This window comes from Cheilinus undulatus, linkage group 1 (genome assembly GCF_018320785.1).
Source record: "Cheilinus undulatus linkage group 1, ASM1832078v1, whole genome shotgun sequence".
In the NCBI taxonomy this organism is placed as follows: Eukaryota; Metazoa; Chordata; class Actinopteri; order Labriformes; family Labridae; genus Cheilinus; species Cheilinus undulatus.
In genome coordinates, this window is record NC_054865.1 from 37,082,741 (window position 1) to 37,095,915 (window position 13,175).

Below are 13,175 nucleotides of genomic sequence, written 5' to 3' on the forward strand. Positions count from 1 at the left end.
ACTTGAGAGAAGAGCAAGCCCCATGCAGTTCTACAGCACCGTCTGTCGGCAGAAAAAGAGGTAAGTACAAAAAAATTCTATACTATAGATTATGTATTATATAGCCGTATAAAACATATCATATAGCTATTATATTACTTCTATGATTTACAGGCTGTGCCAGGGGACACGCAAGCAGGAGAGGACGTGGGCGTATAGGCGGGCCCCATGGAGGTCATACAGTTCAGAGTGTGAATGGCATGACAGTGACCGGAAGCATTGTTATTTATTTTACAATAAAATAACTTTTGCCATACAATCTTAAGATGTCTTTTATGTCATTAAAGGCAAAATTATAATATTCAAATCCCTGTTTTGCTTGACAGACTCTCTTTCACAAAAATGCATTTTTCTCAGCTTTCTAGAAAAAAAGTGGTCTTTTTGGTGAAACTAGCCTCTATTCAACTTGAGATAAATCAAGAATGGAACAAGGTGCAAACAAACGCTTTTTTCATTATGAAATAGAGAGTTTCTTCTTTCATTTGAGCTATTTGGTGTTTTCAGAGTCATAGTACAAAATATTCTGTGGGTCTTGAAAGATGACTCAAAATGGCCAAAAATGCTGGCACAAGCCACTTTCCATTTTATAAAAGGGCTGGCACTCATTGAGTTAATGAAGGATTATAAAGGAAGAGATTTACTTGTCACCACATCATTATTTGGTTTCTAGCAAATGTTTATTTTGCTATGTCAGTAAAAGTCAATTTATGGTGTATTAAATACTTTCTAGAACCTCCTTCACACTTCTTAAGGCATATATTTAACAAAACCTGATTACATAAACACAGTTGACAATATAGTATGTTTTACAGCACAAAATGAAATTTGATGATGGTAAATTTTTTAGTTTGTTATTATCACAGCCTATAGATTAGCTACAGTGTGGAGACTGGGAGATGGCTACGCTATAAGGCATTAGTTCCCAACCTGAGGTCCAGGACCCACTGGGGGGCACGAGGCTTTGTCTACACTAAGATTGCCAAAATAAGACTGACATATATTAACTGGCAAAACTCTACTTAAATTGTTTCTACAAAAGTCTTTTGGATTAATAAACAGAAAGGGTTTTGTCAATTAAAAACAGATTTAGAACTGCAATTTATCACGTTTTTAAAATTTGCGTGGGTCATGAGGGCCCCTGCTTTTCCACTCTAACTAAATAAAGTTCACTGAAACAAACAAACAAACAAACAAACAAAACGCTGATATGTTAAAAACTAAAACGATATTGCGTGCTAAAAAATTAACTAATATAGAAAAAAATTAGCAACAAAATGGTCCAATTTGCTTGGTCATGACCTTACACAATGGAACTTTTGGGTCTTTGGGTCTCTTTCAAATTTGAGTAAATGAAATGACAAGAAAATAGTGGCCTGTTTTAATTAATTATTTTATTTTATGTTTACATTCCCAATCCATTGGGGTCTCATTCCTGACAAGCATCCCATATTACTGTAAACTAAAACTAATCAAAATTGAACCAAAACAATTTTTTTTGGCAAAATAAATTCTAATTTAAACTAACAAAACAGCACTTAAACTAATAAAAAGCAAAGTGAAATTGAAAAAAAAAAAAAAACTAATGAAAAACCCAAAACTATTAGAACCTTGGTGCCTACACCAGTATTTTTCAGAATAAACTTCTACTCTCAAAGGCAACCTCCCCTGCCTCTAATAAAGTAATCTGAGGCCATTTTAAGTCTTCACGCTGCTTTCAGGAGCGTTGAAGTTTAACTATGTCCCATATTATCAAGTATTCGCTCATAAGGTGGACCAATAAAACAGATTTAAATGAGATTCATCTTTAACCCTTCAGAGGTGCGCAGGGGGCGGAGCTTCAACTAGTCTCCGGCGCCAATTCACGAAGCTAATCACTGTAGTTAGCTAACGATTTTGACAGCTGGGAAAAGGTGCAAACTGTTTCAGCGGTATGAGGATACGCGAGAGAAATTTTGATAACTTTCATCTGAAAAAGTGTCGTTCATGGAAAGAAGAGAAATGCGAACTTCTGTTAGCCGACGAGGAGATCAAAGACGGAGAGCTAACGTTAGGCTAGCCAAAAATATGCTCTCCAACCGTTATTATTGTATGCTAGCTTTGACAGATAGTAGCTGAGTCCCTAAAACTGGCACTTGGCAACGAGGAAAAAGAGGCTTACTGTGGTTTCAAAGGTGAAACTTCAAAACGGAAATGAAGTTTCCTTTTGGGGAGTCATAAAGTTTTCCAAGCAGCTGGACCAACAGAATGGCTCACGCCGTGGTCATGTAAACGCGGATGATGAGGATATCATGGGGGTCATGGAGAGGAGCACTGAGGAACTGGACCCTGAGGAATTCACCTGAACCGAGGACATGACGTGTCAACTGAAAGTAAGTAAAGTAATTTCTCTGCTTCAGTCATATTTTAGCACATATGTTGGATTTTAGTTGTTATTTCCGCGGTTTATCTGCAGAGTTTAGGGAAGAAGGCTGTGCTTGTTTGATCAGAGTTTAACTTTGGTGCAATTTGGAATGGTTTTACTGATAAATATACTGTTTTAACATTTCTGGTTGTTTATCAGAGATAATATTTGTTTACTTATATGGGGAATAGGTTAATCAAAAAATGAATAGGAGTTGTAAGCTAGCCAGTGGTTTGCACTACCTGTGCTGTTTAGGCCGGAACAGAAAAAGTTTGATTTTTTTCCTCTTGGATTTCCACCCACGCCCCTTTGACGGCAATACTAAAAACCTGCAAACACATCTGCACTGCAATGTTACCCATTTATCATGATGTGAGTCATAACATCAGATTCTTGCCTGATTCTGTTTAATAAAAGACCATCTGATCTTTATCAGGAATAAACAGTGGGTATTCATTGGAACCAATTTCTTTAGTCCTAACAGCCCTCTTGAGTATCACCACTTTTCCTCTGGAGTTCCTGTGTAACAGACCCTGATCTTCATAGCTGCTTGTCTTCTCTAATTGACATGACTTCTCTACCAAATGTTTGGTAGAGTTTCTCTTTTCTCTCTTCTCTTCAGGGAGAATATGTTCAGAAGCTGGCATGTATTGTGTTTTAATGTTGTCATTGGCATTTGATCAGTGTCAGACAGAGATTTTTACTGTGCCCAGACCAAAAGTGTGTTTGATCGCAATTCATACTTTAATGGTTGAAAGTGAGCCCTTTAATTGATAATTTAAAGACAGCAGAATGTTGATTTTTCTATTTTGAACACTTCTGACTTCAACATGTACAGGACAAGATCATCAAAGAAAACAGATGTATCATTTTGTGTACAGAGGTTGCCAAAATTAACACAGACTCATTTTCTCAGTAACTTCAACAACTGGTATACTTGGATAGATTTACTTTTATCTGCATTCCTCTTTTCAAAGAAAATTGGTTGGAGTCTGATACTCCACTTTTGCTATTTTTCTGGAAAAATGGCCTCCTGGGCCCTAAATCTGGTTATTTAAGTCATTATTGATTTCCACCCTGCACATCAAAGGGTAACTGAATATGCCAAAATTACACCAGAGTCGAAAAGTAACTAATTGCCAAGTTACTGTAATACTCTTTTGTGTACTTGTACTTTTTAGGTTCTAAAATAAATATATTTTCTTTTACTATAGTATACTTTTGGGAAAGTATTGTGCTTCACTATATTTTTAAAAGCATTTGTTACAGTCAAACAATTTGATAAAAAGGTGGAGGACTCTTAGTCCTTATTTTGGCTCCATTAAATTTAACGGGTGTTTAAACCCTGTTTTCTTAACAGCTTATATGTTTGTATATCTGCTGCTTAAAAAAAATTACAGTTTTGTCCTCAGAAATTGCCGTAGAGAGGCTGTTAAACTGTTTGCTCTGTTTTTTCTACTAGTTGCAGTGATGTTCATGTTTCAAATGCTTAAACTGATCTGATGCATTGTCAGCAGTGCACTCGCTGAGTAATGTCCACACTACTTTTGTCTCTTCCTTGTCTTTGTCCACTGTTGTATTTCAGGGGTAACTAAAGTGTCCCCAACTGGGAGACTTTTATCTGAAAATAATCAGGCTGTTGCTGTCATTTGCTGTGGTTGTTATGGTGCCAGGAAGGTGTGGGTTTTGCTCTCATTTTCCTGTCCGTGCAGGAGCTTTGCTCCACATGTATTTGTTCAGTACACGTCTGTACCGAGAGACCTGTACCGAATTGGTAGGTTACGTGTACCTTTACACCCCTAGTGTAAGGCAGTCTTGATTTCAGCTGTGGTGGTTGAAACATTAAAACGTGCTCAAATGAAGCACAGAAGGGATATGGTTAATATTTGCAACTGTGTCCCCTGAGTGTTGCCCAACAATTCATATCTTTGTTGATTAGACAAGGAGAATGGGCTTTTTCTTAGATGTGAGCAGCCATGTGCAAACACACCCAAACAGAACTAATGATGGAGATGAGGGTTGGAGTTAGATTGAGTTCAGAGTCTCAGAGGATCTGTTCAAGATGCCAGAACTCCTGGGTGTCTGGGGAGGAGCAGCTGTCATTATAACTTTATCACCATCTGGACGACAAACTGTGGGTCCATTCTAGTGGAAATATCTTACTTGTTAGGCATTGATCATAGACTTTTTTGTTTAAGCCAGCTGCAACAACTTGTCTGTATATATGAGTCAGTAAAACGGAATTTACAGCTTAGAAATTCAACACAAGTGTTGAGCATGCTTATGTCAAGTGCAGTCACCATTTCTTTTTATTTCTAATATTGCAAATTGCAAATTAAAAATAAAAAATGTAAATTAAAAACTATAATTCACTCATCTAGTAATTGTAGCTTCTCGTCTGCTACCTCATTTACCTTACCTTTTCAATACACAGCCTCATTGATAAAATGTTGTCAGACAATATTATCACACTAAATTCAACCCAGAAATTCATAATCATTGCTTAATGCAGTGGTTCCCAAACTTTTCCCATCAGGCCCCCCTTTTGGTAGGTGAAAATATTTTGGCCCCACCACACACACACACACACACACCCACACACACACGCACACACACTGCTCACCTTACATATCAACATATAAAAACATGCAAATGTACGACAAACACACCTACATTCACAATTTTTGCAAACAAATTCCTAAATCCCCACAACATGAAACCTAGAAATTTTTGAAAAATCTGGCTCTCTGAAGATGAACAATTCCCTGAAAATAAAAACTGCAGTAATTTCAGTGACGACTGTGGGCTTATTTGATGCAACAGATATTCTCGAGTCCTGTGTGCAGCTCTGAGACTGACAATGTCTGTTCATTTTCAATGACCAGCTTTGATTTGTTTTTGTTTTTATTTGTCTTACTTGACCCTCACACTGGTAAGATGTTGTAAAAGAAAAGAGTGGCCAAGGCTCTCGAGCTTAGCAGTGGATACTGCACTACTTTTCCACTCCAATCCAAAATGCAGAAAATGTCCTGGACTTCAACTACAATAACATTGTTGAGTCTGAGGTGACATCAATGAACTGCTCCTCTTCTGCAGTGCTGAAGTCATCAACTGGTGTTACAGCCTTGCCTTGCTGCGCCCCCCCCCTCCCCTGTCATGGCCTTGCGTCCCCCTGGGGGGGGGGGGGGGGCACAGTCCACTTTGGGAACCACTGGCTTAATGTGTGCTTACATTTTTTAAACTGGAATGTATAAACCTAAAATGATCAATCATGTTCTCAAAACTATTTGAAGTTCATCCATAATAATTTAGTGCTGCAGTGCCACCATGTGGCTTCAAATGCTGCTGACTGATATTTGATTTGTGCATTACACTTGAAGATTTTTCAAATCTATTTTTAAATAATAGTCTTGAAATTGAAATAGAAAGTATGCGCAAATATAGTAAAAAATATTCTTTGATAAATAATGTGGAGATGGTTAGATATTTCTTGAAAAAGAACTAGATTTGGGGTATTGGTGGTGGTGGTGGAGGGGGGTGAGAACACAATGCAGTACTTCATTGACACTGTCCATGCAAATGTAGGTTTAACATTAGCAATACACACCCTAATAAGTATCCCCAGCTTCAAAACGCATTCTGCAGGCTTGTAGAACCTTGTCAATAATAGAACACTTTCATATTATATTCATAATGCTCTGTGGTGAACACTGCAGTCAAGTCTGCTGGGTTTAATTTAATGTAATTTCAAGGTCTAATTTGGCTTCCTTTACGTCAGTGTTAATGAAACTTTTGTATTTGATCTTGATAGCCTCAAGTTGGCTTCTCCCAAAGACTTTCAAGATTTCAAGGGGAATCTTGTGCATAAAGACATGAAGATTAAAAAAACAGAAAAATAACCCTGTCAGGACTCCACAATCACATTCGATTTAATAGACACTTACATTCTTCTGAATAATGATAATAATTAAAAGAGAGTGGAGCCTGTACTGATTCCTTTTTCTTTTTAGGTGAGGAAGAGTTGTTTTTTCAGTATTCAATGTGTTTTTCTTTTATAGTATTGATTACTAAAACTCACGCTGGTTAAGACAGAAAGCAGTTTTAAGTTTATCTTGTGTAAGCAAGTAAAAAAAGGTTATGTAGACCTTCATTTATCCTTTAAATTTCCTTTAAATCAGAGGCTTGCAGATTAAATTATTGTACTTATTGTCCCCATTGTACAGCTGAGCCACAGCCTTGAGTATTTAAATTGCCTTTATTTGTTCATAGAGGAAAGATCTTTATATTTTTTTTGAATACCAAGCTGGACTTTTTTTTTCCATGATTAGTGTTTTTCTTACAAATGATTGAGTTTTATGTATTCACTCTAGCAATTTATTAAAAATGATCGCTCTATCTGCTTATTAAATGTAGGTAAATCTAAAACATGTAATGACTTTTCGGAGACTCAAGATGGCAGCAAAGAGCCACACAACTTCTGCACATAATTATCACCTTTTTATTTCTTATGCACATTTGTGTTTTTAACGCTTCTATTTCAGCTTTATTCATTTAATGATTAATAGAGAGACTAATCCATTCCAGTTATAAAACCTTATCAAACAAATAACAGTATGCAAAAGTGAGTAGAATGGCATGAGGTGGTAACCTAATTGACTTGTGTCTGAGCTGATACAGTTTTATTCAAAATAATTTAATATCAAACTGATGTTTGTGTATACACCAACACGCCAAAATGCTAAGCAGCAAAACCTACAATGAGTATTTGCATCAGGTAGTCAATATTGTATTACTGTAATACTGTATTGGTTTTAATTATTTGAACAATATTGCATCTAAATAAAAAATGTCATACAGGTAATTTACTGTCCTTTTTTCAAAAATTTATTCATGCTTAGTTGCAATGCTATAGATTATTAAGTTAAAAAAATCTTTGGATGCTGACATACTGATTATTTCTTGAGTTAGACGCTTTCACTTCAAGCCTAACTACAGACCTCCTGACCCCCTTGTCACCAAGCATAGCCCATTTGGTCACTTTCTATTTACACATGGATAAAGATATTTCCAAAGACAACGTTAAACAGACTGGAGGGTCTGTGTTGTGTTCTGTTGAGATTTAACTCTCTCTCTCTCTCTCTCCCTCGTCCTCTCTGAAGGCCCTCTTTGTAGGCACAGGAATGCCCTGTACTCTGAAATGTAAAGCAGGCTCTCTGTTCAGATATGCACGCAACTGCTGATGAGCTGTTTAATTGTAAATGACAGAGGGATTTATAAAATACCATGTTTGATAAAGATGCCTATCTGATATTCTCTTAAAGGAGACACACAACATGCACCCCTAATTGTCAGACTTCTCATTAGGACAGTGTCATGGGACCCTGCTGGATAATGAAATGGCTGTAATGCTGTGGCATTCATCTAGTCTTCATTTTGTCTGATCTTACATGAATATATAGATGCTGCAGTTATAATTTTCAGTACAACTGGCTGTATTGCTCACAGTTTATATTAACGTATTGACCATTTGTGAATTATGTAGAGTTTTTACAAATCTGTAGAACTTTTTTTTGCCTTGAATCCTTAATATGAGTTTTAACAGTTTCTTCGAATGACAAACAAGTAGGTATGCACAATATTCGATTTTTGCCGATAACCAATATGCCGATATTAACAGATTCGGTTTAGGCGATACTTTTCTCGATATTTAAATATGTTTTACATAACTAAAAATTCAGTCCTTTGAACACAATTTAAGGTTTGAGGATAAGAAAAAGAAACAAACTTTAAAAGTTAAAAGAATGAGAATGAATAAAAAAAAGATATCAACTTACAAAGGTCCGTTGGTCTAGCCTAAAACTCCACTAATTGATTATTACATAATGCCAGAGTTTACAGTCGATAGCCAATATGCTGATATTCACAGCAAAAATATTGGATGTAAATATCTGCAGAAATTTTGATATCTGCCGATACCGATTTTTGCCTTTTTTACCTAAAATCTGCTGATACCGATATCAGACCGATGACATCATGCTTCCCTGCATACAACTAAAATGAACCTAAATTGAAAATTAGAAATCAAATTTTGGGTTGAAAAAAACACAAAGTTTTACTTACACTTCCCTGTCTAGTGGCCTAACATCAGAGATATAAAGTGTGAAAGAAATGACAGATCATTCATCTCCCTGTTAAAAGATTTTGCTAAATTGACACTTTAATCCTCATGAAACCTTACCAGCCCAACTCTTTTACTTCCACTTAGACATTAGTTGAAACATGATGGTCAAAAAGGAAAGGTCTGCCAATTTGTAGAGCTGTTTTATGTGTAAGTCTAATACTGTAGGCTAAATAAAGGGTGCGACATAATTTTTATTAAAGATTAATTTTCCCGATTATGATTCCAAGGTGTTGGGTATCAGCCGATGCCGAGTACTGATCGGATACCAGTGTGAACTTTCTGGACTGACTGTGCAGGCTAGCAAATTATTTTAGACCTTTATTTGACTCAGAACATGGCTCAACAAATAAAATCATAATGTACAGAAATGAATATCCACACATCCACACATAAGTGGTGCATCTCTGTTCTCTTAATACACACAGCACTTCTCCTACCCACCGTCCTACTACTACCCATGTTTACCTGAGCCATTTCTCTTTTATTACTTTGTCTATATCTTTTGCCATATGTTTTTATAATACTGTATGTTGAAAACTCTGGTCAGCGGTTTGTGTGGGCTACATAAAGGCAATGCCACTTCAAATGTAAAGTGTACATCATTGCCTTTTGTATGGAATTTAAAAACAAGCAGTGTCTCAACTTTTTCTATCAGAAATATCTGTGAATAAAAGTAAATTACAGATTTGTTGATTTATTTGTTGCACAGCACCTAACACTGACAAAAGGGGTTGATTCCTAAACCATCAGAGGTCCTCAGGTGGTACTACTCCTGTCTGTAATACACTACCTTGTATTTAAAGCATGGGTAATCAAAAGAAATTGTAACAAGACTTTACAATTAATTTAGGGATACATAATCTTGGATTTTTGCTATCTGACATGGCGACATTTACAAAACATTTTTTTATGATATATATTTAAATATAGTTCAGACTGAAAACTTCAGTCCTTAAAACAAACCATTTTAAGTTTGAAGATGAACAAATTAACCAAATCCAGTCTTTAGAGCACACTTTAAAGTGTAAGGAATGGTGATGAATAAAGAAGAAGATTTAAGCTAAAGTAGGTCTGTGGGTCCAGCCTAAAACTCCACTAACTTATACCTACTCATACAACTAATATTTACATGCAGGCAGATTTATATAGCCAGAAAATATTGGTTGTAAATGTTGGCAGACATTTTCATACCTGCCGATATAGATGTCACATTGATAATATTGTGCAAATTAAATTTTGTGTGGCTGTAAAGGGTAACCTGATGGTCATATAGCACACTGACTTCTTTCCATCACAAGTATTTTAGTGAGGACACCATCACACATCCCACCTTTGCCCCTTTATCACACGGCACACGCCACAGAGAGAAGCTCACATGCTGTTCATATTGTCTCCCAGCCACACTTTTAACTTCAAAGCCCTGCTCACCCTTATGTCTCAGGAGGAATGGAGGCACCATAGCAGGCAGCCTTCACTGCTTTGCCATGGTTAACTATGACTGCAGGCTGGAGCACCTCCCCATGCCTTCTGATACCACAGCTGAGGTAGTGATGGACGGGGGGGGGGGGGGGTTTAGCATCCTGTACCTCAGAATGCCATGTTGTGCCTTACCACCAAGTAACCTGTCCCTGTGAAAAAGAGATTTGTGTGTGGCCTATATCAAGACTACACTTGTTGAGAATGTTACTTGTAAAATATAAAGCAACGTTGTAACCTACCTGTGTGGATCCACATCTTTAACACCAAGATGTGTTTCTTAATGAGAACATTGTTATTTTATAAAATTAAAATTATTTAATATCTGAAACTAATATAAGTGGGAAGAATTAAATAACTCTGGTATGAAACATACACACACACACACACACACACACACACACACACACACACTGTGTAAAATCAATTAAAATGTATGTATTCAAGGTTTTAACATTGTCTCTGTATTGAGATTTTTTGTAGGCACTGCTTTGCTGAGGTCTGGAGAGTGTCCTCACTGTTTGTTGAAACAGTGTTCAGCTCAAAGGAACAATGTGCTGGATTTACTTTATTATGAACAAAGCCTTTGTCTGAGGTGCTCACATACTGAACGGGGGTCCAGAGTCCAGGAGCAGCTTTGAACTATCAGGTCAAAGGCATCACAGAACTGACGCACTGTTTCACATTCATCTTGTACCTCACACGGGAGGCTCCGTCACATTTGTCCTTTTGATTGTCCTCCATTTCTTTAAAGGTCTGGCTGGAACCATAGGTCATCCTGAGGCTTTTATGTGCAGAAAAACAAACCTTGTGTTCTTATTCTTACTCTTCACTTCAGGGGAAGAACTACACAGGGATGAAGGCTTCCACTTGCGTGTATGACTCCCCACCTCAGTCATGAATAACAATTGCATTGTTTTTAAACTCAAAATCCATCAAGAAAAAAAATACATTTTTAGACATACAGAAAAGACTTTGCACATATCAATAGACAGGTGGGCATATCTAATCCAGCGCCATGAAATATGCAAAGCAAGCCTACCACAGAGAATAGCTGAAAACACAGGTTCTTTTGATGTTAAGTCCTTTGGTTGTGCATGTCTTCATTCAACTAGCCTGTGGATGTTTTAACCCTCTGTAAAACTTGCTCCATCACAGCAGTCTCTCTCTACATCAGAGTAATGTGGATCTGCAGTTCTGCTCATGATTTTTATTCCATGAATGCTGTGTTTTCTCTTTGCAAAAGTTTATGGTGCCCCACTGTGGCATTTCCCTCTGCCATTTTAACAGTGGATGTCTGTATTTTGTATGCAGCTAACATTTGTGTTTTTGGCCATAAATATGCCAATTGTTGTTTAGCTGGTGATGCTATCTAATGTTTATGTTGGGATGGCCTCAGTTTTGGTATGCAACCTTATAAAGGCCGGTATTAATAACAAAAGACAGGGATGCAACAATTATCAACTTTAGCTTACAAAGTTAAATATCAGTATCAGCAGATATGAAATTTCTGACTATATTTATAGGTCTGTAGCCAACCAAAGAAGTATTGGTTGTCTGAAATTACACCCACGCACTGACTAATTGATTGGTCAAGAGATACAAAAACCCCCACCTGTACTAGGACTGGGCAATAATACTATAATACTGTATCCTGGGGTATTAAAAAACAGCCATGGTATTGCTTTGATTACTGTTATGAGAACATGTGCATAGATACCTGCATAACAAGGCGCTGGCACAGCTCTGGCAACGCAGTATGATATTTCTAAAGTCAAACTATTAAGTGTGCTTCCCTGGCTGTAATGTGATCAAAAACAATGTGAGCTAAAACAACTTTAATTCTTCTTTCTGGGTGTAGATCAGTGATGAGAAACGGCAACGTTTATTTATAACCCTATTAGGCCTGTAGTCAACCAAATAAAAACTTGGTCGACTGAAATCGTTCCCAGGCACCAACCAAATAACAACTAACTCTGAAATAATCAGCGTGCCTATAATCATAGGCTATAATTTACTTGATTATGGCACGATTATTTAGAATCATATAGCCTACAAAATAACCTAAAATATAAGTGTTTGTGTTTTCATTTATAATGATCAACAGGACCACTTGTTCCAGCTAGTGCTGTGTAGATTACAAGCATGCAGCATTTATTTACCAAGGTGAAGTGAAAAAAGTCTGCAGGTTGGGACTTTAAAGTGCTACAAGACATTGCCATCCCTCTCCTCTACTCTCTAACAGTCTGTAACAGGCACTAGTACTATTGTGAACATTTTAATGAGATGCATACAACTTATTTGCCGACCGGCCGATAAAATGGACTGCTGGAATATATTCTGTGATGGATGACATAGTGGCGACACTCAGAGTGCAAATTATTTATGGGTGCAACTCACATACTCAGCTCTGCTGCTCATCCCACAAATGCATGTTCCTTACAAATCTGGCACCATTTAAAAGGGAAATGAACAGGCTTTCCAGTGGTATAAGATTTATTACCAAGAAGCACTGTTACAACAAAGAAACAGTCTACCAAACACAAATGTCCTAACTTTTTGTATGTTTAGTTATAAACTACAACTTTTCATTGAGGCAAACTGTTTTCTTCAACAAAGCTGATGCTCAGCTAAACTGCTCTGAACTCTAGTCTCTGTGCTGCTGAGGTAAATACGGAGTGCCTGGCATGAAAAGAGCCAGAGCGCCCTCTAAGGGATGAATAATAGAACAGACTGAGACATCATGTCTAAGTAGAGCCAAGTCTTATCCCTTGCTCCTTATTAGCGAAAATCAAAGCGGTAACATCGGCGTCTGTTGGCAAACTTTTGGATGATTGCCAGTTATTTTGAACTGACTATAATCAACCGATTAAATCAGCAAGCCGATTTATCGGTCAGGCCCTAGTCTAAACTACATTTTGATTCGCAATGGGACCAGTATCAGGTAAAATAAGTTAATTAATATAGGCTTATGAATTCAGTATATGCATCCCTAATAAAAAAAAGACTTGGTCTGTCAAAAAATTAAGTAAAAGTAAAGTCATCAAAGTTGAAAAGAAATACCTTTCTTCATTCCAG

The 13,175-nt window shown here is 37.0% G+C and overlaps 1 long non-coding RNA gene across 1 annotated transcript in view; it reads left to right on the top strand.

The window, feature by feature from the left end:
* Positions 1-1,948: 1,948 nt before the first annotated feature.
* Positions 1,949-13,175, top strand: part of LOC121508917 — a 186,870-nt gene continuing 175,643 nt past the window's right edge. The window contains exon 1 of the long non-coding RNA XR_005991833.1: positions 1,949-2,408. This is a non-coding gene — a long non-coding RNA (uncharacterized LOC121508917). The remainder of the gene's footprint in view (positions 2,409-13,175) is intronic.